A 27,036-nucleotide genomic window follows, 5' to 3' on the forward strand; every position below is an offset into this window, starting at 1 on the left:
TGTGTTGTTTTCTGTGCATTTGAAGAAGCAGATACTTCTTCTAGTCTTTAAGCACTTTTTTTTTTTTTTTTTTTTTTTTTTACAAATAAAGACCTTCTTCTGTCAAATTATCAGCCTGATGGGACAACCTTTGGATCAGAGCACAGCAGGGCTGGAGCTATGTTATGGTGCTGCTCCAAAGTGTAGAGTGGGTTTGTTAACAGGGTATGTTGGCAGCTGAGGCTCCTCCTCCATCCCTTGCTGGGTTGGGCTGGTCAGAGGACCATGGACATGGGGGCTATAGCAGAATCAATAGAAAGATGAGGTTGATTTCAAGTTCACAGCTGGAACAACACTACAATCAGCAGGCCTGCCACAGAGGGTGGGTCTGCCTTCTCAAAGTGACCCTCCTTAATCTTGGGCACTACTAGGGTTTTGCAACCTCCTACCTGGGTGCCAAGGTTCTCACAAAGGCCCATTTTTTTCTGTGGATGGCCAACAAGTTATGTTTCCTTTGGGGGCGATGAAGAATGTAGACTTCCTATTATACTATCTTGCTGACATCATCTTAACATTAATTTTAAAGTATAAACTTACAAGATTTATATTTTTAAATTAATGTTAATATCACCTTAATATATTTATTTCTCTTTTAATCACCTGAATAACTGAGAAGAAAAATGTTCACATAACATAACCTAGACTATTTATAAATTTATAAGTAGGAAAGTAAGCAAATAAAATACATTGTTGTAACTGATATCATTTTCTCCATCCTCATTTAAGATCCATCAAACTGGGAGGTATAATTATTTGATGAGACACATCTCCATTACCTAGTTCTATCCTCTAATTATGATATGTTTGCATTGACACTGGTAATGGAGGAATTAGTTTACCCAAGCAAGAAATCAATAATTCAAACTTATAATTAAATTTTATTATAATGAGAAAATTCGTATATTAATGTGGACTCAAGCTACTATTTCTTCTCAATAGTTATTTTCTAACCCATGCATAATTAAATATGCAAATTAAAATATCTAGTATCAATGTTATATATTTTTTTAAATCAATAAGGGAAGACACATAGAACAGCTCTATAATTTTATGGATATGCAATAAATATGAAATTAATAAACACCAAAGAATATTTTTCAAATGTGTCATTTATTGCAAATCAATGCCAATTAAGAAATGAGTTATCCATTTTCGTTCTGGAAGTCTTACATATTTTAATATGAGTCAGTTACTTCTTCATCAGTAGTCATACTTATCCATCACAAATAGGACTGGCTACAAAATTTGTGGGTCCCCCATGCAAATTGAATAACCTGGGATCCTTGTCCCAAATTTATTGGTAATTTCGAGAAAGTGACATCCAGAGCATTAAACTTAGTGTGGGGCTCTTTGGAATGCTGGGCCCTGTGGTAACTGCAAACGTTTAAAAAAGACTTAACGTTAAGTCTACATAATCTCTTCCAGAAAACAGAAAGGGAGGAAAGACTTTCCTACTTGTTATATGACTATTACCCTGATACAAAACTACACAGAATAAAAGAAGAAAATAGAGGACAGTATCTTCATGGATGTAGATACAACAATTCCTATCAAAATTGTTGACCAGTAGGGACGCCTGCGTGGCTGAGTCGTTAAGCATCTGCCTTTGGCTTAGGTCATGATTCCAGGGTCCTGGGATCGAGCCCCACATCAGGCTCCCTGCTCAGCGGGAGGCTTGCTTCTCCCTCTCCCACTCCCCCTGCTTGTGTTCCCTCTCTCGCTGTTTCTCTCTCTGTCAAGTAAATAAATAAAATCTTTTAAAAAAATGTTGGCCAGTAGAACTCAGTAACATATAAAAACATTATACTTGGGCTCCTGGGTGGCTCAGTCAGTTAAGTGTCTGCCTTCGGCTCAGGTCATGATCCCAGGGTCCTGGGATCGGCCTGCATCGGGCTCCCTGCTCAGCGGGGAGCCTGTTTCTCCCTCTCCCCTTGCTCCTGCCCCCTGCTCATGCTCTCTCTGTGTCAAATAAATAAATAAAATCTTAAAAAAAAAAAATTATACACCATGACCAAGTGGGATTTATTGCAGAGATACAGGTTGGTTAATATTAAAAAAATCAATGTATTTTACCATATTAACTAAAGAAGAAAAATCACACCATCATATCAAATGATATAAAAAATTGATAAAACTCAACACCTCAAGAAAAAAAAACTCAGAAAATGGGAAAAAAGGACAACTTCCTCAACTTTGTAAAGAACACTTACAAAAAATATAATTTATATCACATTAGATTTGGAACAAACTGGTAGAAAATAGGAACAAGCCAATAATGTCCACCATCAACACTATTATTTAATGTAATGCTGGAAGTTTTAGCTAAAGCAAGAAGGCCAAAAGAAAAAGAAGGGGGGGACAAAAAAGTTTTCTGTATCAGAAAGTAAAAATTAAACTGTTCTTATCTGTAGATTCATGATTATTTATGTAGAAAATCCCAAGGAATCTACAAAACTAATATTTCTAACTGCTATAGATAATAACTGAGTTTAGCAGCTTAACAGGATACATGATAAATATACAATTGTATTTGTATATACTAACAATAAGTTTGTGATAACAAAATTAAAATATGTTAATTAAAATATAATGGAATATGTATTTTGTATATATAAATATATTTAATATAATTAACATTTAATGAGTTTATAATAACATAAATGAAACTTTAGAAATGAAGACGGAGGAATCAGTAGTCTACTTGATTTCAAGAATTATTATATAGAGTTATCAAGATTGTGTGATCTTGATGATGCATACATCTATAGAAAAATGGTACAGAATAAATAAACTACAAATAGACACACACAATAAGGCTCACACCTTGTACAAAAACTACTTCAAAATGTATCGTGTACTTCAATGACAAATTTAAAACCATAAAATATGTATTAAAAAAAATAAAACTTAGAGGAAAAACTAAACTAGGAGAAAAGCTTTTTGATCTATGACTATGTAAAGAATCGTTAAACTTGATAACAAAAACATAGTCCACAAAAGGAAAATTTGATGACTTGGACTGCAATGAAATTAAAAGAAAAAAAAATCCTTTTGCTCTATGAAAGACCCTGTTAGAAGTTGGAATGGCAAGCTACAGTATGACAGAAAATATTTTCAAACCAAACATCTAACAAAACATTAGTATCAAGAAGATGTAAAGAACTTTTATTATTCAATAATAGAAATTTCTGATTATTTAATAAGCAAAATACATGAAGAGACATTTCATAAAAGGTAAATGAACACATAAAATGATCTTCAACATCATTAGACATTAGGAAAATACAAATTTTTACCCACCTATCAGAATGTCTAAAATAAGAAATAGAGACAACACCAAATGGTGACAAGGATTCAGAAAATATGGCTCACTTATACATCATATGTGGAAATGTTAAGATAGCCAAAAAACTAAACATGCACCTAACAGATGAACCAAAATTGAATTCCTTAACATTTGACCTAAAACAGTGAGAATTTAGGTTCACACAAAAACTTGTACATAGACTTTAGCAGCTTTATCTTGATAGCCTAAAAGTGGAAACAACCCAGATATCCTTCAACAGGTGATTAAACAAGCTGTCTTACAATGGAATACTAACTAACAATTAAAAGGAATAAACTCTTGATACAAGGTTAATAAACCCTGGTGAATATCCAGAGAATTATGTTGAATGAAAAAAAAAAAAAAAAAGCAAATCTCAAAAGATTACCTACTATATGGTTCCATTTTATAAGATTCTTGAAATGACAAAATTTTGTAAATGGAAAACAGATTATTGGTTTCTGGGGATTGGAGGTTGGAGACAAGTAAATGTGGTTATCCTAGAACAATACGGAGGATCTATCTGGTGATAAAAATATTTTGTGTCTTGACTTTATCAATAGCAATATCCTGATTGTGATATCGTACTATAGGTTTTCAAGATGTTAGCACTAGGAGGAATAATAAAGGCTACAAAAAAACTCTTTGTATTATTTCTTACAATATGATTCTACAATTATCTCAGCATGTTAATTTTAAAAAAGGAAATTAAAAGGTAATTTTCTTTATAAAAATAGATGTGAAAAATGAAATTAGTCAATAGTATTTCTAAAATATATAAATTTATATGAATATCTGCATCAGAATTAAAGCAAAATTTGTCCAAAGAAAGAATGACTCAATATTAAATACTCTGTCGATATATTTTAATTTATCAATGAATAAATTAAAAATTGGGTGATTATTTCAATATATGCAGAAAAGATAAATTTCCTTCTGTTTCTATTTCAAAAAGAAGTTCAAATCATATATATGTATGTTTGTGCCCATATTTATATATATATTTATTTCAAAAAACTCATCAATTTAGAAACAAAAGCATTTACTCAATTTGTTAAAGATAATAGAAAAAGTCTATAGCAAATGTATGAACAAAAGAAAAAAGATAAGCAGACCAACTATTATTAACTATTATTGCTGCTTTTTACTATTTGCTCTGAGGAGCTAGTATAATCTACAATAATGTAAAATGAAATAAGAAGCAAAAATATTTTAAGAGAAGAAATAAACCTGCAATTATTAGTAATGTAATTATCTATATAGAAAAAACAACTGAGAATTTATAGAAACTGATTAGAAAGTTTAGCAGTATTGCTGCATAGAAGAACACCATCTAATCTACACCAGCAATAATCAACTACTATTAAAAATAAAACAGCATTCACAATGGTACCACTACTTATAATTTGAACAAATTAATTTAGCAAATAATACAGAGAAGCTCTATATAGATAAATATTTAGCTCTATAATATAGACTAAAATTTTATGTTAAGAATAGAACATTGTATATTTTGGAGGTTATGAAATTACTATAAAATGTTAGGATTTGTACACGGATCAGTGATTCAATGCAAAATAAAATAAAAATTCCACTATTTTTTGAACTCAGTACATTTCTTCTGAAACGTACATATATCTATATATATCTGGTGTCTGAGTCTCTTGACAAACCCCCACCACATGAAGAGGTCAGAGTGGAAAAGTGTGCAGTGCAACATGTAAGAGAGAACAGTCAGGTTGTAAACAATAAGGTTATTTACTAAGGAAGCAAAATTATGCTTGAGCCAAGAGCATCCCTATCAGGTTAACCCAGGAGCAGAGGAAATGCAGTACATGAGAAATGTGATAATGTGTGTAAAAATTGTCTGCTAGCCTCTTATTGATGGTTAAATGCCTTTCTCACATGCATGTTGACCCCTATATGTCTTATGTTTTTTGTTATCAAATTTAAGTCTTACAATAATGAGGATTTATGATCTAAGGAAGCAAAATTAGAGCCACAAAGTCCTTCTGATGCAAATTCCTCATATGTGAGGAATGTGAATAAACAGACATGCAGGAAATTTAAGAGATTTTCTCAAGGTCACTGAGCTAAAATGTGACGGATTTACAGATTTGGGATTAGAACTTCTCTCTCCTGATACTTGTTTCTTTCTTCTTTCCACCAAATCAAATGTTGTTTTACCTGTGTCCACATCCCTATTTTTGTATACAATCCAAATAATTTATTCTCAGCCCAGGATGCTGAGTGCGGTGAGTCTTTCTCTAACTTAGGTCTACTTACCACTACCTGTCTCTGGCCATTGCCACCAAATGGTCAAATTCAGTCATGCATCAGAATCTTTGGATGATGTTGGGTGATAGACATTGGGGAGGGTACGTGCTATGGTGATCACTGTGACGTGTGCAAGACTATTGAATCACAGATCTGTACCTCTGAAACAAATAATACATTTATGTTAAAAAAAAAAAAAAAAAGAAGATAGCAGGAGGGGAAGAATGAAGGCAGGGAAATCGGAGGGGGAGATGAACCACGAGAGACGATGGACTCTGAAAAACAAACTGAGGGTTCTAGAGGGGAGGGGTGTGGGAGGATGGGTTAGCCTGGTGATGGGTATTAAAGAGGGCATGTTCTGCATGGAGCACGGGGTGTTATACGCAAACATTGAATCATGGAACACTACATCAAAAACTAATGATGTGATGTATGGTGATTAACATAACATAATAATAATTTAAATAAATAAATAAATAAATGAAGAAAGTCGCTAAAAAAAAAAATCAAAACAGGTAATCATTGAGGAAATGTTTACTGAGGAATAAGTTTTCAACTCTAATAAATAATTTATGTTAACTTTTAAAGTATAATTACAAAATCAAATGCATATTGCTAATCCCTTCATTGATTATTTCACTCAACTCTTGGTGACTTCCTCATGCTATGCTCAAGAGAATGCAATCCATTTCCTTCCATTTCCTAATTTCTAGAGGTTGCTCACATTTCTTGGTTCATCTTCTTTTTCATCTATCTTCTTCCTCTAACAACTTTTTATCTCTGTGAGCATTCTTTTGTAGTCATATTTCACTCTCATCATAGCCAGCAGAGGTTCTTTACCTTTTAAGGATTCATGTGATTAGATTGCACCTGCCTGGATAATACAAGATAATTGCATAATTTTAAAATACTTCAATTAATCATATCTACAAATCCTTTTTTGCCATTGAGAGGCCATTATTCTGCCTACCACACTGGGTGATTGTGGGAGAATTTAATGATTTGATGATTAAGATATTCTTAGTTGAATGTTATGGGGATTACATACAGGTTGTCCCACTATCTGAAAGTTCAATTTATCACACTTTAATTTTATGAAAAACCTACATTGTACCTGTTTTTGCTAACTGAAAGAAATCCAAAGAGGATTTTCACTTTTACAAAATAGTAATTACTTCGTTGCTTAATGCCATTTCAGCTTATGAAAGATTTCATAGGAATGCTCTACTTTCGAATAGCAGGAAAAGCTGTACCAGTCCTTATGACTGTTGCTATAAAACCAGAGAAGCATGAAAAAGTAGTGATGAAGGGCTAAAACAAAGAGTTAAAAGTAAGGTGGTTATTGGTACCATGGATTGGAATGAGATGAGACCAACAGACTGTTTAGGAAGTTTTAACTGCAATTACAAAACATAGATTCAAAGGATTAGAAATAAATCAGTTGTTATGTCATTTCATTTCACTGATTATTTCCTTTTAGTTCAGTTAGTCTTAGCAGGAGAGTCCTCCTCTATTACTGATAACCTAAAGTGGAAGAAGAAGGCCAGCAAAAGAATCTAAGACTGAGGAGGAGGTTTACACAGGGTTCATTCTACAGTTCTATTAATTTACTTATTTTTTTTTATTTTTTTAAGATTTTATTTATTTATTTGAGAGAGAGAGACAGAGATAGTGACAGAGAGCACAAACGGGGAGGAGAGGGAGAAGCAGGCTCCCCGCTGAGCAGGGAGCCCGATGCGGGTCTTGATCCAAGGACCCTGATATCATGACCCTAGCAGAAAGCAGAGGCCCAACTGACTGAGCCACCTAGGCACCCTCTACCACTGTTTTTAATGTCATATGTTTTGAGTTAAATTTTTGTAGCTCTATCCAATTAATTTGAAAAAAAATCACTAATACATAAATTAGCCCTATCACCTCCTATCCTTCTATTTTGTAATCATCTTGTATATGGCTTAATTTAGAATGATATTTTTGTTTCTGAAAATACAGCTGCCTTTTTGATATTTATTAAGTGGTTCTTCTGCTCTGTACCTCAGTAGTTTGATTACTCTTCTGAGTTGAAAGCATTTAAAATGATACAGTATCACAGATTTTCCAGACAATCATACAGCAGAAACTTGGTTTTTCATTTAAGTGTCTGCAATTCATGCATCGATAGGGAAATTTGTTTTCTTTGACATTGTATGAAAGATTTGACTATAATCTCTGTATTGAGAACTGATCTGCTTAATCAAAACTAACTACTTGTTCCAATATGTCACAAATATATACACAATGAAATAAAGACAATTTGGGTGAGACCTGGATTAGTAGGTTTACATTATATGCCCCCATTCAGCAAACATTTTAAAAATAGATTTGACTTAAAATTTATGATTTAAAAACTGAAAAATTAAGTCACTGATGCTTCCTGGAAGCAGAATTTAAGGCAAAAAATATATCAAAGTAGTATGGACTTATAAACTACAAAAACTTTTACATGAAGAAATCATGTCTGCACTTGGAGAAATGTCAATTCTACCAGTTACAAAAACACACTTTATTAAATGAAACAGTACAGAGAATAAAACACTTGATTTTTCTGACACTGTTGCTAATTTTGCTCTGAAATTAAATTGTAGGAGTAATTGCAAACTTTTAGCATGATTTTCACTTTTGCCATGAAATGAAGCATATTAAAATCCTGGCTTCCATTATTATTCCTGTCCTACCTTGTTGTCTGTCTGTCTGTCTCTCTCTCTCTCTCTGTCTCCTTGCCCCCACAAGCATGCACACACACAAACATACATACATACATACACGCACAACCACATGCCCCTATGTTCTATTTCTGTAAAGAAATGTAGTAGGCATCAAATGTAATGGCAGCACATTTGATAATTTTCTTTTTCTTTTCTCTGGAGAAATAAAACCTAAAGAAAAGTAGTACATTAAGCCACCATGTTTAAAGAGCTTTCCATGGAATTTTAAAGTTTCCACTCAAACCTATGAGTCAAAGATCCTTAGACAATTGATGAAAATTTCCAAAACCGAGAGTGATTAATAATGCATGTAAGTTAAAAATAAAACTCTAAGGAATGTAGGAAAAACAAAAGATTCAGAAGAACACTTGAAAAAAGTTTGGGTTGACTAAATATATGCATTTGGAAAGAAATTTTATTCATCAAACTGTATCAGAATATGATGTAAAATGAAGAGAATAAAATTAAGCTTTAACATTACAGATAATTTTGGAGAAAAATTATTTAATAGCAAAGTGGTAATATAAAGTTGAATAAATATAGCAAAAGCTAGAACAAAAAGATAGCTGTTAGAGAGAAATAATATACCTTAAAATTGGTCCAGAAGTTCTGAAAATTGTATGTATTCCAGAATGTGATAGCAACAACAAAAATGTAGAAAATTATTTTTCCTAAGAAATAATACAAAAGTTTTTGCAGCTAAAGGACCTATGCTGCTCGATTGAAGGTACTAATAAATGTCAAGATAGGTGAAAGGAAATGAAATCCACCAAATGATGTCACTGAGAAATATAAGAAGCCAGTTGTAAACAGAAATACTAAACCTTTCAGAGAAAATAAAATCATGTCACTTACAAGTGAGATTTAAAATGACATTTTGCTGTTCACTGATATAGTGGATGATCAAAAACAATGAAGCAATTCTCACAAAATAAGGGAACACATTTTCACTAATGAATTCTATAACTGATATTTGAGTAAAGTAAATGCATATGGCAAGAATAAAATAAGTAAGAAGAGTATATTTTCATTGTTGTAGTGAATATAAATAAAAAATAAAAGACAGTAGCATAATTAGAAAATCATAATAATTACAAGCTCAGTATGACCCAAATTAAGAGTAGTTATCCTTGAAAAACTTTACAGAGAGGAAGGAAGCATATAAGGTTATAAATAAGCACCGGGAATCTAAAGTGAAAGGGTAATCATATTTCATACATTTTAATACAGAAATATTGAGTAATATCCTAGTGAAGTTACTAAGATCTAAAGTAAGTGAATAAGTGAATTGACTGCATGCACAGCATGTGTTTGTGTGAATTTGTGTGTGGTGAGTGATGTGGTCCTGGTGTCGCTGTTGGTGATGGTAAGAGGGAAGAATCAGTGATCAGGCTGGTCTCACAATGTCAAAAGAAAAGGAGCAAATTTAATTCTCAAGGCAAAAAAAGTGTAAGTGAAGAAATTTATACCCAAGCAATTTTTATTGAAGTACAGACACAAAGAGGACCCACTCTCGTATTCAACTCACACAGGGCTGTGAAGTGTAGTGGTACTAATCTTACCTTCCTTGCAAGAATTTACATTGAAAAACAATAATAAGCTAAAAAAAACATGTTTTTTAAAAATTTGTTTGGATTTCCTATGAATGTCTGTTAATTATCATCCTAAAATTAATGATAGGAAAATTAAAGTAAAAACAAAATTAAATCAAGATGTAAAAGGAAAAGCACAAGTTTATCAATTTTCGTGTCATTTGTATCAAAAACCAATAGTTCCAATCCCAATTTGGGAATCAAAAATATACATGGATGCATGTTACACAAATATGGATTTGTTGTACAAACTTTGAAGTTTATTAAATACTAAGTACAAATATTACACAGAGAGAAAAAGTAATTTATAGACCTTGAAGTAGAAAACACCAGAGCATTAAAATAGAAATTCACATAAAAATATGCTAAAAGTTTCAAACTAAATATATTTGCTGTTCTAACCAATATAAATGGGACAAATTTAAATTTGCAAAGAAAAAAGATGACTTTAAGATTAGCTAAATAACATAGCTCATCCATATATATTCATGCCAGAGATGCATCTAAGAGAAAGTATTTCAGAAGTGTTTAAACTAAGAGCATGATTCAAAGAGTAAAAGAGCTCTTATGTCACATAATTTATACACTTAAAAATGGAAATGTAAACATACAGAAACCATATGGAAATATTTAAAGAAATAAATTCTTAGTCTGACCCATTTTTTTGAACCCATGGTAAATCAAATGACTGAAATTGATCAAGTAAATATAAATTAAATCTATCTTTAATAATAAGAAATGCAATTTTATTTTTAAAGCTCATGAAATATGTTGTTTCTCTCTGCTAGGCCCCAAGGTCAAAATCAAATAAATTTTAAAATAAAAATAGTAATGATAACAGTTTCCAATTGCATTCTGACAAAAGGAGAGAAAATTAGCTGCAATTAAAGTTTTTATATAGGATATAATTAGCAAATCAGAAATAGTAAATATTCTTAAAGGTATCAATAAAAATATAGCATCCAGGAATAAACTTAGTGAAATTATACAAATACTTTATGAAAATGTTTAAACCTTTACTATAAGACAGTTACAAAATTTAAAGTCACTCATGTACTTGGCTAGGAAAACACAGTGTTACAGAGAACAATATCTGTGATCAGCACCAGGTGATGTATGGAAGTGTTGAATTACTATATTGTACACCTGAAACTAACATAACACTGTATGTTAACTAATTGGAATTAAAATAAAAATTAAAAAAAAAGAACATCCTTTACAAATGTCTTTAGTACAGATTTCTTGATGGCAAATGTTCTCAGTTTTTGCTAGCCTATAAATGTTCTTTTTGCACCATTTTTCTTGAAAAATTGTTTTGATGGTACACAGTTCTAGGTTGAGAGTTATTTCCTCTCAGTTCTCTGTTCTTTTCCTGTCTTCTGGATTCCATTGTTTTGAAAACATCTACCCTCAATCTAATTGTTGTTTCTTTATAAAAGAGATTCTTTCTCTCTGGCCCTTTGTAATACCATCTTGTTTCTGATGTATTATGATTAACATTAAAGTGAGTTGAAGTATGAAAAAAAGAAAGAGAACAGTATCTGAATATAATTCACATACTGCACAAATATGGTAGAGTAGTCTATATTCAGCTTGCTGAGAAGTAGACAAAATTAAGATTTTTTTTCTCCACTTTTAATCCATTATTCACTCCCAGCCACTATGTAAAAAAATGCCAGTGAAGGATGAGAGTAAGTCAGTGTCTTTGAAGGGACTGATGGGTGTCTTAGTTCAGGCTCGTATAACAAAAAGCCATAAATGTATGGCTTGAAAGCAACAGAAATTTATTTCTCATAGTTCTGGAAGCTGGAAGTGTAAGAACCCAGTGCAAGCACACTTAGGTTCTGTTGAGAGCTGTCTTCTGAGTTGCAGACTGGTTTCTCTTGTATCCATCTTCATATGGCAGAGAGCAGAAAGAGGAAGCAAACTCTCTCCTGACTCATGTGAATACTGATCCTATTTATGAGAGCTCCACCCTCAACCTCATCTTAATTACATCCCAAAAGTCTCATCTTCTACTAGTATCAGGTTGTGGGAGTGGTGAGTGGATAGGGTTAGTCAAATTGAGTGAAATTTTAAGATGGTCTTGGTCAATGTAAACTGTGAGTGGCCATCATTAGTGTGCATTGACAGAGTTTATGCTGACAATGAAAGAGTGCAGATGTGTGGGTATCATCCACACAGAACACATCATCATCCTTCAAAAATTCAACCCTAGAAGAGTTAGAAGCAGCATCTAGCACAACAAGGGATGCTGTGGAATAAGAAAGGTGAAAGATAAGGTCTTATTTCCCTTTACTTTTCTTCAACAAGCAAATGGACATGGGTCTTGTCTGAATTGTGGGTAAAGCTGTGTGTAGAAAAATAAATTGAATGCAATTGAAAAAGTTAATTTTGATTAGACTGTGCTTAGTAATCACTTCAAGTGAGGTTTTCCAATACCTGTAGTTTGGAAACCATCTGGGGTCTATTTGAGAATTCAGAAGGTATTGAAGACTACAGGCTGGCCTGGAGCATTGTGGTTGGGAACTATATAGATGTTTCCTGATGTGTCTACCAACTTCAGACATTCAATAAAACAGTTATAGGATTTATTATTTTGCTTCAAGAATAAATAAATGAATAGATAAGTGTTAGTATCTCAGAATAATACCACAAATTTAGACAAAAAAAAAAAAAAAAGATAAGCTGGATAATGTTGATAATGTTAACCAAAAAGCCAAGTTCTTAATATGCAAATAAAAATTTAGATTAAAAAATCATCCTGATGTGTAAAATATAAGAACAGACAGATCAAAGAAAAATAGATATCAAAGCCAGTAAATGCATGCAATAATGCTTACCTCACCTATGAATCATAAAATACAATTTTCCATTTGTATTATTGGAAAGTATTTTTAAAGTTACCTTTTTAAAAAGGAAATATCAAGGGTTGATTAGTATATGAAGAAAGGTGAGAGGAAGTGTTTGGAAAACAAAGGTTGCCCTATTATGTTAATTTGTTTCTTAGGTAAAGAGGAATCCCTGTTAATAGCTGTCTTCCTGGTACAGCAGGCAGCTGAGGGGCAACTAAAGAACTTTTCCTGAATCTGCTGGGTTTTTATTGCTTTTAACTCAAAACAATGTTCATGCCAAAGTGGCCCATCTTAGGGCTGCCTGCCCTTGGCCCATATAGTAGTGAAGTTTGATCACAGTATTAGAAGACCATCCAAAGTGTATGAAGAAACTCTCATATATTCATTCTGTGTGTGGACAAATTATTGAAAACTTTATGGATAGTGATTTGGCAACATCTAAAATGTCTATAGTTCCAAATAGTGGCTGAAATAAATGAATATTTATATTAATCATCATAGTGAATTTGCCTCTTACCAAATTATCTTGCTTCTAAAACTTATGCATTTGGAAACTTCCTAATTTAAATGATAATAAGGTGCCTTTAAATATTATATTGATATACAGTGGGTATTTTGTATTTCACTTTTACAAATATCAGAAAAAGAGCATGACTTGATGAACACTACTTTTTCTCTTCTAAAGATTTATTTATTTATTTTGAGAGAAAGAGAGAGAGAGAGCGCACACATGGGCATGCATGCTCAGAAGTTGGGGGAGGGGCAGAGGGAGAGAATCTTCCAGCAGACTCCCCACTGCGCACAGAGCCCAGGCAGAGGCAGGGCTCAATCTCACAACCAATGAGATCATGACCTGAGCAGAAACCAAGCTCAACCGACTAAGCCACCTGGGCATTCCAATGAACACTACTTTTGTTCTGCACCTTGTAATGATCAAAATATAGTGGATATGTTTGACAGTCAACCATGTTAATATCATTTACAATCTCTAATTATTATCTTCTCTGATTTTTCATGTAGATTACTTCCATACTCTTTCTGTTCCCTGGATTTATAGGCAATAGTAAAAAATATTTTATGGGAAAAATTATTTTTCTCTCATTCTACTCTAGAGGATGGAGCTCTAATATGTGTGTGTGTGTGTGTGTGTGTGTGTGTGTATAAAAGAAATAACCTGTATAGTCACCTTTAGAAATTATAATCAAATATGCAGTGGCTAAAGGCTTGAGTTCTAATTAATTCCAATGTTTTTACATTTGAGATACAGTTTGCAAATGTTTGAATATTCATAGTGTTTTCTTAACCTGCTTTAAATAAGAATAACAATAATTCTGTTCAAGACTGAATAGAATTAATTAGTAATGAACATTTTATTTTGTTAAATATAGATACTTGAAGAACTTGTCTAGTAGATTGAGAGGGATAACAAGACATAGAACAGAATATTTTGTTTTGTATTAGAGAGGACCTCTGTCTCCTTTTCCTGCATCATGTGTTTGGTTAACCTTCTATACACTAATTCCCTGCTCCATTTGGGCCAGACCTAACACTCTTTCTAGGAACCTCACATGCTTCTTGGAACATACAATTCACATCTTCACAAGTAGAGATTTAAGGCTCCAAGGTAGTTTCAGGAAGAAGGAATTTTCTCTTCCCTTCAAGGTCCTTCTAGCTGGACTAAGAATCAAATTGGCATGAGACTGATTAACAGGAGAAAATTGGGCTATCCATATAGAGATGAAATTCCAAAGTCAGTGAGGTAACAGGAGAGAGGTAGAAGTCTGAGGATACAAAGTGGAGAAAGATAGGGGCGTCTGGGTGTCTCAGTCAGTTAAGCCTCTGACACTTGATTTTGGCTCAGGTCATGATCTCAGGGTTGTAAGATGGAGCCCCACCTCAGGCTCAGTGAGCAGTCTGCTTGAGATTCTTTCTCTCCCTCCCTGCCTCCCAGCATGTGCTCTCTAAATAAATAAATAAATAAATAAATAAATAAATAAATAAATAAATAAAATCTTTAAAAAAATGAAGTGGAGAAAGACCATTTACAGAAAGGTGAGAGGAAGTGTTTGGAAAACAAAGGTTGCCCTATTACGTTAATTTATTTCTTAGGTAAAGAGGAATCTATGTTAATAGCTCTCTTCCTGGTACAGCAGGCAGCTGAGGGGGAACTAAAGAACTTTTCCTGAATCTGCTGGGTTTTTACTGCTTTTAACTCAAAACAATGTTCATGCCAAAGTGGCCCATCTTAGGGCTGCCTGCCCTTGGCCCATATAGTAGTGAAGTTTGATCACAGTATTAGAAGACCATCCAAAGTGAACGGAATACAATAGGCACAAAGAAGTGAAAGAAATCAGGTAAACTGACAGTAGAATGTCTGTGTACAACCAGAAGTTTACAGGTTTTCAAGTTAGATCATAGGAAGAGGGGCCATATTCTATTAAAGTAATGCCTGGATTTTGCATCCGCCAAGCATGTATTCTTGAGACACAAAGAATCCTAATCTGCACATCCATTAATCAGAATTGGGGGAAATGATCAGAGTGGAATACCTCTAGCACTTTTATAATTATAAATCAAATAAAATTCCCTTTACTGGTCTGAATAATCCTTTAGAAGCCACATACTATGAAGTTAATAAAGTGGATGTACTCCCATTTTACCAGGTAAAATTATCTGGAAACATTATAGAAATTTTACTTTGTGGACTGAAATTTCTAATAATAAATCCTATGTTATTTAGAGATTTTTCAGTCCAAGCATGCTCTACTCCATCTTCAATCTGAAACTGATAATGTATTGCTTGTGTTGTTGACTAAGTTAATATGTAGTGTTCAGTCTCCAAATTCCTAGTGATAATTAAAGTATTCCTAAAATTTAAAGACTTCTTTACATGCATGTATAAATATTAATGTTCTCTTTCTCAAGATTGTTTCAGTAGTTTTTAAGAGAATTTAACATAAGGAATGAAAAACAAATGTATTAAATATTTTCTAAAACAAGAATTAGAGTATATATTATATAAGCTTTAGAAAGTGGCAAGTTATAAAAATTGTTTGATTTCCTTTGGAGAAAAAAAAAGTATGTTAGGGTAAAATTAATTCCATGATAATCCAAAAGGGCCTAGATTTTAATAGGATTCAACTTATGTGCCATAAAAGAAAATAGATAAGACAAGAGAAAGAATGATAACTATATATCTAACCTAATAAATCTGAGAAAAAGTTAAGAGTGGAGCCTTTCTCAAGGGAATAAAAGATAGCTTGTTACACTTTACCTGCCAAGAAGAAGGAGAATGAGAAAGAGAAAAAAGTATATAGCAGAAAATGTACTGTGTCTCTGAATAAAACTCATGGTATTTCCAGAATCCAGAATTCTGCCAGCAAGCACATTCTCTTAGCTAATTAGAATCAAAGGAAGTGTTTTGGGCCAGATCTAGCTGATGTTAAAATCTCATCATTTCCATCCTTGGTAGTTTTCCTAACTTGAGAAAATACTATTTTTAATTTTTTTTTTTTTAATTAACATTGGGGAGGGTATGTATGTGCTATGGTGAGCACTGCGAATTGTGTAAGACTGTTGAATCACAAACCTGTACCTCTGAAACAAATAATACATTATATGTTAAAAAAAAAAAAAAAAAGAAGAAGATAGTGGGGGGGAAGAATGAAGGGGGGGAAATCGGAGGGGGAGATGAACCATGAGAGACTATGGACTCTGAAAAACAAACTGAGGGTTCTAGAGAGGAGGGGGGTGGGAGGATGGGTTAGTCTGGTGATGAGTATTAAAGAGGGCACGTTCTGCATGGAGCACTGGGTGTTATACGCAAACAATGAATCATGGAACACTACATCAAAAACTAATGATGTGATGTATGGTGATTAACATAACATAATAAAAAAAAAACATATAATGTATTATTTGTTTCAGGGGTACAGGTCTGTGATTCATCAGTCTTACACAATTCACAGCACTCACCATAGCACATACCCTCCCCAATGTCCATCACCCAGCCACCCTATCCCTCCCACCCCCCTCCACTCCAGCAACCCTCAGTTTGTTTCCTGAGGTTAAGATTCTCTTATGGTTTGTCTCCCTCTCTGGTTTTATCTTGTTTCATTTTTCCCTCCCTTCCCCTATGATCCTCTGTCTTGTTTCTCAAATTCCTCATTATCAGTGAGATCATATGATACTTGTCTTTTTCTGATTGACTTATTTCGCTCAGCATAATACTCTCTAGTTCTATCCATGTTGTTGTAAACGGTAAGATTTCATTTTTTGATAGCTGCATAATATTCCATTGTATATATACACCACAGCTTCTTTATCCATTCATCTGTTGATGGACATCTTGGCTCTTTCCATAGTTTGGCTATTGTGGACATTGCTGCTATAAACATTGGGATGCACTTGGCCCTTCGGATCATTACATCTGTATCTTTGGGGTAAATACCCAGTAGTGTAATTGCTGGGTCGTAGGTTAGCTCTATTTCCAACTTTTTGAGGAACCTCCATACTGTTTTCTGGAGTGGCTGTACCAGCTTGCATTCCCACCAACCATGTAGGAGGGTTCCCCTTTCTCTGCATCCTCGCCAACATCTGTCATTTCCTGACTTGTTAATTTTAGCCATTCTCACTGGTGTGAGGTTACATTGAGGTTTTGATTTGGATTTCCCTGATGCTGAGTGATGTTGAGCACTTTTTCATGCGTCTGTTGGCCATTGGATGTCTTCTTTGCAGAAATGTCTGTTCATGTCTTCTGCCCATTTCTTAATTTGATTATTTGTTCTTTGAGTGTTAAGTTTGATAAGTTCTTAATAGAATTTGGATACTAGCCCTTTATCTGATATGTCATTTGCAAATATCTTCGCCCATTCTGTCAGTTGTCTTTTGGTTTTGTTGACTGTTTCCTTTGCTGTGCAAAATCTTTTTATCTTGATGAAGTCCCAAAAGTTCATTTTTGCCCTTGCTTCCCTTGCTTTTGGCGATGTTTCTAGGAAGAAGTTGCTGCGGCTGAGGTCGAAGAAGTTGCTGCCTGTGCAAGGATTTTGATGGATTCCTCTCTCACATTGAGGTCTTTCATCCATTTTGAGTCTATTTTTGTGTGTGATGTAAGGAAATGGTCCAGTTTCATTCTTCTGCAGGTGGCTATCCAAGTTTCCCAACACCATTTGTTGAAGAGACTGTCTTTTTTCCATTGGACATTCTTTCCTGCTTTGTCAAAGATTAGTTGACCATAGAGTTGAGGGGCCATTTCTGGGCTCTCTATTCTGTTGCATTGATCTATGTGTCTGATTTTGTGCCAGTACCATACTGTCTTGATGATTAGAGCTTTGTAATAGAGCTTGGAAGTCTGGAATTCTGATGCCACCAGCTTTGCTGAGAAAATACTATTTTTAACTGAAAAAAAAAATGGAAATTTATTTTTCTTTATTTAATATCTTAAAAATATTAAACATTTATATAATTTTTATATTTATATGATTTCACTTAGAAAAAAGACTAGAAAAATTTCATAAAAAATATTGACACCATAATTGGTTATTGGGATTAAGTATATATTTACTTTTCCTAAAGAACGTACCCTCTTCCTTTCTTGTTTCCAGTTAAGTGGTTAAGTAAATCCCCTCATCTGGTTCTTAATAATATCAATAATAATACTAATAAAGTGATTTCACCCTAGTTACAGATTTTAGTATATTTTAAATTGTTACTGCTTCTCCTTCCTCTAGCCATCAATCAATTAAAAAGTTAATAAATTCAGGTGCTTCTTAAATATTTTCCTTTACTTAGCATAAGCATACTTTTACATAGCATGCTATCTTTCTCCATTGCAAAAGCTGAGACTTAAAAAAAATTCTAAATATGACAAATTGATATCCAAAGAGACTCCTTCTTTCACAACTTTATGTCACAAATTTGAGATGTTGTGTTAACATGATGAAAACTTTGGGAATATATGTATTATCAGTAATCCATGAAATAAACTGATACTACACATAGGCAGCATTCTTAGAATTATCCACAAACTTGCAGAACATTTCCTTTCCTTAAAATGTCTACAAATATACTTTACAGAGTGAACCCTAGAGCTACAGAAACTGAACATAAAAGTGAGTTGAAAGCTTCATATTATTATAGAATTTCAAAATGAAAAAAAAGGCCATTAAATCAGTGTGATGATCTTTAAGAAATGTAGAGCATTATTTCCTCAGTTATATTCCCCCATGATTTGTGCAACCTAGTTTTAAATGACTACAGCAATGAGGCTTCCTCTAAGCATCCTTTGGGATACTATCCCATAGCCTAATTCTAAGTACTATTAGGAATTTTGGTAGGTGTGTGAATTCTCAGGACATTTTTATGCCTTGTTTCAGCAAATTGCTGTTCACAGATGACTTCATCAAAAAAGGTGTCTTTGTATAGTATCAAATGATTGAAAACTCATGCTGCATTTTGCATAATATTTGATAGCTATTACCATCCTGAATAACATGTACTTATTTCCATGACTCATTTTCTTCTATTATGATTTTATATAGTCTGTAAATAGAGTTACTGTGAACTGTCTCATGATGTCTAAAAATAGAAGGTGTGGAAGTTAAATGCAATCAAGCAAGAAAGATTAATTAAAAAAACTTACACCCTCAGATAGTTTTCAAAGATTGTGAGATTTTTATTGTTTCTGTGATATGACTACTAATTGTTATAAATAACTGATTTGACATTCTTTAACAAGTCATTTCAGGAAATAGTAAGCATAGGCCAGAGAGCAAATATGTATTTGTATGTACTTCATGGACATACACAGGTATATAGATACACACACATCTAAATATAAAACAAATATACATACACACATTACCTATATATGTGTGTGTGTGTATTTCTGTATATTTATCTTTCTGTATCAGCACTATAATAATCACTGCTATGTAGACACATGAAGGAGAGGATCTAGATTAAAATATAAGTTGGAACCATCTCCACATTAAAATGGTAACTGAAGTCATTTAAAATAGATGAGAATCTCCTAGGACTAACTGTAGGATTGTGGGTAAAAAGGGGGGCATGGGAAAGATTTGTGGGTGTACCACCATTGAAAGAAACTAAATAAAACAAAGAGAGTCTACAAGGAAACAAAAATGGACAGACTGGAGAGGTAGTAGGAAATTTAGGAGAAGGAGATATGAATATCAAATGAGAGTTTGGTGCTGATAGTAGATAAATTTCAAGTGAATGAATCTGAGCTTGCACCTGTATCAGCTGTACGGCATTACATAGGCTTCCAAATGTCTTGATGCCTCATTTTCATCTCATGCAAAAAAAAGGAGAGGCATAGTTAAGTACATTACAGATGTGAAGTGTGGACTAAATATAATAATATTTAAATTCCTGTGAGATATAAAGCCATACTTGATATTATTTTATTGTGCATCGCATTAATCCTATAATTAAAATTTGTGTTAGAAATGTCAATTTGCAATGATCTAAATGAAGAATAAATTGTGGGAAAAATAGAATAATATGTTCAACTGACTATAGAAAAAAGCTTCTATTTATATAGATTTTTGTCACATACATTATGTGTGGTGTATTATGCATACTATAGAATATTTCCATTTTTTTTTACTCTTTTGGTATTTAGGTCCACAAGTGAATTCAGTAAAAAAGTCACATATAACAGGAAAGAGCAAAACAATTAAATGCCACTACAAGCTAAATTTGATCAAAACATTTCACCATCTTACTTTTTGTGGATATCTGAAAATTCTTTTTTTTTTTTTTTTTTTTTTTTAAGATTTTATTTATTTATTTGACAGAGACATAGCGAGAGAGGGAACACAAGCAGGGGGAGTAGGAGAGGGAGAAGCAGGCTTCCCCGCGCAGCAGGGAGCCCGATGTGGGGCTCGATCCCAGGACCCTGGGATCGTGACCTGAGCTGAAGGCAGACGCTTAACGACTGAGCCACCCAGGCGCCCCTGATATCTGAAAATTCTTAAATAGTAATGGTTTGTCCTCTAAATATTATTTTATTATTTTCCATATATACAAGTTTGAGAATGGCATAAATTTTGGTAAATGAATTATCCCATTCACTACATCACTTGTAAGTATGATTCCTGCAATTTTGTGTCCCTACCATTATTACTTTGTCGTTCTGTATGTCCCTAAAAGATTGAACCATTAAGCTGAGTTAGCTTTGACCTTTAAAGTGAGATAAGGAAAAAGAAAAAAAAAAGAATAGTCCAGTTAAACTGTTATTCAGCCATTTGGTTAAAAAAATGTGGGATTTATTAATTTTATCATTATTATGTGCACTGAGCTTTTCTTACATAAAATTACTTTAGAATAAAATCTCATGGTGTTTATTTATACATAAAGCCTAGAAAGGTCAAGCTTTTTGGAGACTTTCCAAGTTATATTTCAGAATCCTATTATTTACATTTTTTCATAATGTTAAATGTCATTTTGTTTGCAGGCAGAGAACCAACTTCATTCCTCCATTATATTAATGGAATGAATGAAATTAAAAATGCATCATCAGATTAGTGAACCAGAGGAAGAGAATACCTATTACTACTTTTAGTCAGACAGCACAATACTATAGACTCGGAAGGTCAAATGTTTGCTACTGCTGGGTTGTTATCACATAAAATGTAGAATAATGAGTTAAGGCAAATTATACATAGTCAATGAGATAATGGTTTACATTCTACATCTAGTTTATGGATTATGGATCCTGCTATCTTCTTCTTCTTCTTCTTTTTTTTTTTTTTTTTTTTTTTTTTTTTTTTTTTTTACCATATAATGTATTATTTGTTTCAGAGGTACAGGTCTGTGATTCAACAGTCTTACCCAATTCACAGCTCTCACCATAGCACATCCCCTCCCCAATGTCTATCAGCCAGCCACCCCATCCCTCCCACCGCCCACCACTCCAGCAACCCTCAGTTTGTTCATATTTTACTGCTGTTCATATTGAAAATATAGAGAATCATGATTACTTAATTTATGTGAAGACACCAGATGTATTACCATTGGGCCTTATTTAGACTTCAGATATCTTTGATCATCTCATGATAATGTTCATTTTGACTAGCTATGGCAAACAAAAGTGTCTCTAAATATCTTTATATGTGTTGATCTCCAGTTTTTCGTTTTCTACAATCCTCAATGATTGGTCTGCTTTAGATGAATACATTATAGCCTCTTTATAGGCATTATAGGCATTGAGTTTAGCAACCTCATTTTTCCTTCAGCAGACTTGAAAGTATAGGTATTGTATACATGCAATGAGATCAAATCTCTTACACATTTTGACATAAAATATTGACGTGTTTATAGTAAATTAAATATGGTTAGGTTATTTGAACAAAAACTTTAAAAATAGTTATAAAATTAAGTTGTCTTCTAGAAAATTGATAAGAACTATTTAAAAGTCTTCCAGGGAATCTCGATAACCATTGATTTCCCATAGATGATTAATATGGTTTATTTATTTTATATCTACACATAACAAGATATTAAAAAGTTAATAACATTCAAACACAATATATGAAAGCACAAGATCTATAATATTGCTTTAAAATGGGCAGTGCTTAGTGGACTTCTTAGGAAATAGAAATCAACTGCTGCCAAAAATTTCTCACTTGTCAACTTGGTAAAGTGCCAGAATTTTAACTTAATTAAAATACAATCACCTTATGAGGTATGAGGGGTTATGATGTCAACATATACATTTTGGGGGGGCATGAAATTCAGCCCATAGTAACCCATTTTCCCAAATCATTAAATAAATACATGAAAGGGAATGGAATAATGATTTTGTAGCACTGGGCCATAATCACATATCAAAGTCAGGTTATAACACTTAAATTTATATAATTTAGTTATAATACCTTTTGGTTTTAGAGCCTGATAAAGTTTATGTTTCCTAATAAATAAAAATTTACTTCCTTTTTTTCAATTCCAAAGTTATGTATTTTCCTTTAGATTACTTAAACTAGTGAAAACCAAATAAACAACTCCCTAAAACATAATTGAATTTTATTCTTTTTTATATATGAAGAGAAAAAACCCTGAAATTTACATGTCATTACTGCACACTAATACGTTTTCAAATTGATGATTTGAGTTAAGTTTACTTCATAAATTAGGACTGAAGTTCAAGACATTAAGAACTGAGTATAGTAAGCATATATAGGAGTGTGTGTGTGTGTGTATATATGTGTGTGAGCCCTGTAAGTGTTTCATGGTGTATATGTGTGTGCATTTATATATATGTCTTCTTTAAGTATGAAAACAAAGAAGTCAGCTCCCATATTAAATATCAAATAGCAGTCTTTTACTGGCCCAATTAATACATAGTTTTCTAAGATTTTTGAATAAGATTCAATAAGGTTATATGACATATTTAAAGTAAGCACGTCAAGCTTTTGGCCATATCCTCAAAAAGAAAAAAAATGAGCTTAGTACAGAGCCCTGCACATACTAAAGTATTTGGTAAATGTTTGTTAAATATAAAGATCTTCAGGTGTTAGTGTGATGCTGGTAGCCAGTTTCCCAGGAATCTACCCTCTCTAATTAGCTTACAACAAAACCTGATCTTTTCTGTCTTCTGGGGTCAGCCCTTTGGTGAGGAGGGAAAAGGGGTGCACAATAGGAAACAGCATAAGTGGAACACTGACAAGAGGAAAAAAGAAGCCAATAAACCAAACCAAGAATCTAATTTATCTTATGCTACCCAAGTCCCCTCCAGACCTAAAAGGGCAACTGCTCTCTAGCACTCAGAAATAGGAGGAAAGGATTATTGTTTGGGTGGAGTGAGATGACTGGAACAAGTCCTGAAATATGTTTTCTAACTTTTGGGGCTACTATTTTTCTGATTCAGGTGGTATATTGAACAATAATGTTCATTTGCCTATTCTTTTTCTTATTTGATGGCATTAACAGAGCAGCAAGTTTAGCAATGAGACTGAAGTTATCTCTGGAATGGGGAGGGGAGAAGGGACAAGAGGAACATTTTCAAAGCTTTGAATTAATTTTACTATTTTTGTAACATGAATCAGGGTTGTTTGCTGTAGTCTTGACTGGAAACATATCAGTAATCATCAGACATTGTTTTAGTAAAAGCGTAAAGGTCATTTGTTGTTGTTATTTGGTTGTAAAAATAATTACCTTATCTTTAAACCTGTAGATGGTACTTTGAGCAGATTGTCTCAGAGAATTGCCAAGATATAGATCAGTTTAGGAGTTGGTGGCAGGAAATTAGAATGAGATACACAGCAAAGTGTCAATGGCAGCAAATGTGCACATCTCTGCCTTTTTATTAGTTTTTTTTTTTTTTTTTTTAAGCAGCAAGAGAGACCTGGATAAACAATCTTTAGCAAAGAAAGAGGAAAATCCTGCTTAAGATGCACAAAGGGAGACATCATCTGATGGAATAAAGTTAAGTCTTTCCAAATTTGAACACATACAGAATCTTAGCTCTATGTCAGATTAAAAAAAAATGTATATAATATTCAAATTAATTGCATAAGACTATTTTAGTAATTTTCATTTATATTTTTATATATAAAAATGATGAATGTGTTCAGCAAACATTCAAGTAGTTTATTCACTCTAATTCCTTAAACAGATGAAGGGAATTGAAAGTTAGTCAACACTTAGAAAAATTATGTCTCCCTGTGTAAAACATCAGTTCCATAGAAAACAGTATCATAGAGGACAGCCATGTTTCTGTTACTCTGAGAAGTAACCAAGATCTCTGAGAAGGTGCAGTTAACAAATCAAAATTAAAGGTAAAACCATGGAATAGTGACTAACACCATATGAGGAAAAGATCTTTGAAACTGAGTGAATGTGATCTTGGATGGATTATCTGTGCACATGGTAGTCAAGGGAAAGGATGATGGTTAGAAAAATAAGAAAAGAGGTGTGACTGGTGGTTCTGGGGGTGGGGGTGCTGCTGGGCTATATGCTGTGAGGGAGGGTCAAAGCCTCCTGCTGCTGCCAGAGGAAACCCTTGGCCACAGTAAGAATTAATAATGTCTTTCTTCTTTGAGTGGATCAACAGTGTGTTCCAGTTCCTAGGACTCTATAAGAAATCTGGAAAACTTGTATTCTTGGGTTTGGACAATGCAGGCAAAACCACTCTTCTACACATACTCAATGATGACTGATTGGGCCAACATGTTTCAACATTAGATCCAACATCAGAAGAGCTGACAATTACTAGAATGACTTTTACAACATTTGATCTTGGAGGGCATGAGCAAGCATGTTGGGTCTGGAAAAATTATCTCCCAGCAATCAATGGGATTGTCTTTCTGGTGGATTGTGCAGATCATCCTCACCTCGTGGAAACCACACTTGAGCTAAATGCTTTAATGACCAATGAATGAAACAATATCCAATGTGCCAATCCTTATCTTGGGTAACAAAAACGACAGAACAGATGCAATCAGTGAAGAAAAGCTCCGTGAGATATTTGGGCTTTATGGATAGACCACAGGAAGGGGAATGTGACCCTGAAGGAGCTGAATACGTGCCCCATGGAAGTGTTACTTGCACTGTGCTCAAGAGGCAAGGCTATTATGACAAGGGCTTCTGCTGGCTTTCCCAGCATATTGATGTTCAGACAGTGAAAACAAGAGTTTTACTTCTCTGGTTTGAGCCTAAAAAAATGAAAAGAAAAAGAAGAAAAGAAAGAAGAGGAAAAAATAAGAAAAGAAAGGAAGACTATGAAAAGTAAGTTAAAACTATGAGATAATGAGGGAAATAACCTGGGGTTAATGGGTGACAGAGGAACGCTGATTTTAACATCTGTTGTACAACCACAATTTCCAAAGATTTTATTATTATTATTGTTATTATTATTATTATTATTATTATTATTTGTATTGTTATTGTTATTGAAACAAAACTTTTGCACACTAGAACTATTTTACAACAGCTTTTTCGTTCTCAAGTTCTCTGACTTGTTTCTGGTTGATTAATTTTACCTTCTCTTAGATTTTTAGATTTTGTCTATTTTTAAAGTATCTGTAGAAAATAGAATTATAGATAGGCAGTTATTTTCTTTCAGATCATTGGAAATAATTTTTTTGGTCTAAGTCCTCGTTACCATGGTTACTGTAGAAAGTTAATAGTCAATTTAATTCTTCCTCCTACAAAAAGTAATGAATCTTCTCTCCCCACCCCCATCTATTTCCATCCCACTAGCTATTGTATTCTGGAATTTTATTATGATGTGTCTAAGAATGAATTTACTTATAGTTATTCCACTTTGTATTTGCTGGCTTCTTGGAATTATGAGTTTGTGTCTTTCATCGATTCTGGAAAATCCTCAGACATTGTCTTTATATTCTGGCTCCAACCTGCCTCTTGACTTACAGAGTTCCAATTAAATATTTGTTAGATCCTTGCTCTACCCTCTATCACTTTTTTTTTTTTAAAGATTTTTTATTTATTCATTTGAGAGAGAGAGAGAGCACGCATGAGAGCACCATCGGGGGGAAGGTAGATGGAGAGGAAGAAGCAGAGCAGAGTAGGAAGCCTGATGTGGTGCTTGATCCCAGGACCCTGGGATCATGACTTGAGCTGCCTTCAGGCAGACACTTACCGGACTGAGCCACCCAGGCAGCTCAACTCTCTATAACTCTTAATCAGTTTCCTGTATTTTATGTTTTTATGTTCTTCCACACTGCAATCTGACAACACTTTTTTAAATTTTCTCTCTCTAGCTGAATTTAATTTGCTGTTAAAATCATTTTTTTAAATTAGCTTATTTTTTTTTTTCATTTGTAGATCTTATTTTATTCTTTAAAGATTTTTTTCTTTATTTATTTGTCAGAGAGAGAATGTACAAGCAGGGGGAGTGGCAGGCAGAGGGAGAAGCAGGCTGCCCTCCGAGGAAGGAGCCCGATGGGGGACTGGATCCCAGGACCCTGGGATCATTATCTGAGTCAAAGGCAGACGCTTAACAGACTGAGCCACCCAGGTGTCCCTGTAGATCTTATTTTAATCTAGGTTTTTCTTTCTGTTTTTTGTCTTTGTTTTTTTTTTTTTTTTTTTACTGACTCCTCTTCCCTGGCTATAGTTTTCAACCTGGCATTTAAAAAAAATAATAATCTCAGGGCACCTGGGTGGGTCAGTCGGTTAAGTGTCCCACTCTTGGTTTTGGCTCAGGTCATGATCTCAGG

The 27,036-nt window shown here is 33.5% G+C and overlaps 1 pseudogene; it reads left to right on the top strand.

The window, feature by feature from the left end:
• The first annotated feature begins 24,879 nt into the window (after positions 1-24,879).
• Positions 24,880-26,222, top strand: LOC118544262 (small COPII coat GTPase SAR1A pseudogene; annotated as a pseudogene).
• Positions 26,223-27,036: the final 814 nt, after the last annotated feature.

Source organism: Halichoerus grypus, chromosome 2, assembly GCF_964656455.1.
Source record: "Halichoerus grypus chromosome 2, mHalGry1.hap1.1, whole genome shotgun sequence".
NCBI classification, from domain to species: Eukaryota; Metazoa; Chordata; class Mammalia; order Carnivora; family Phocidae; genus Halichoerus; species Halichoerus grypus.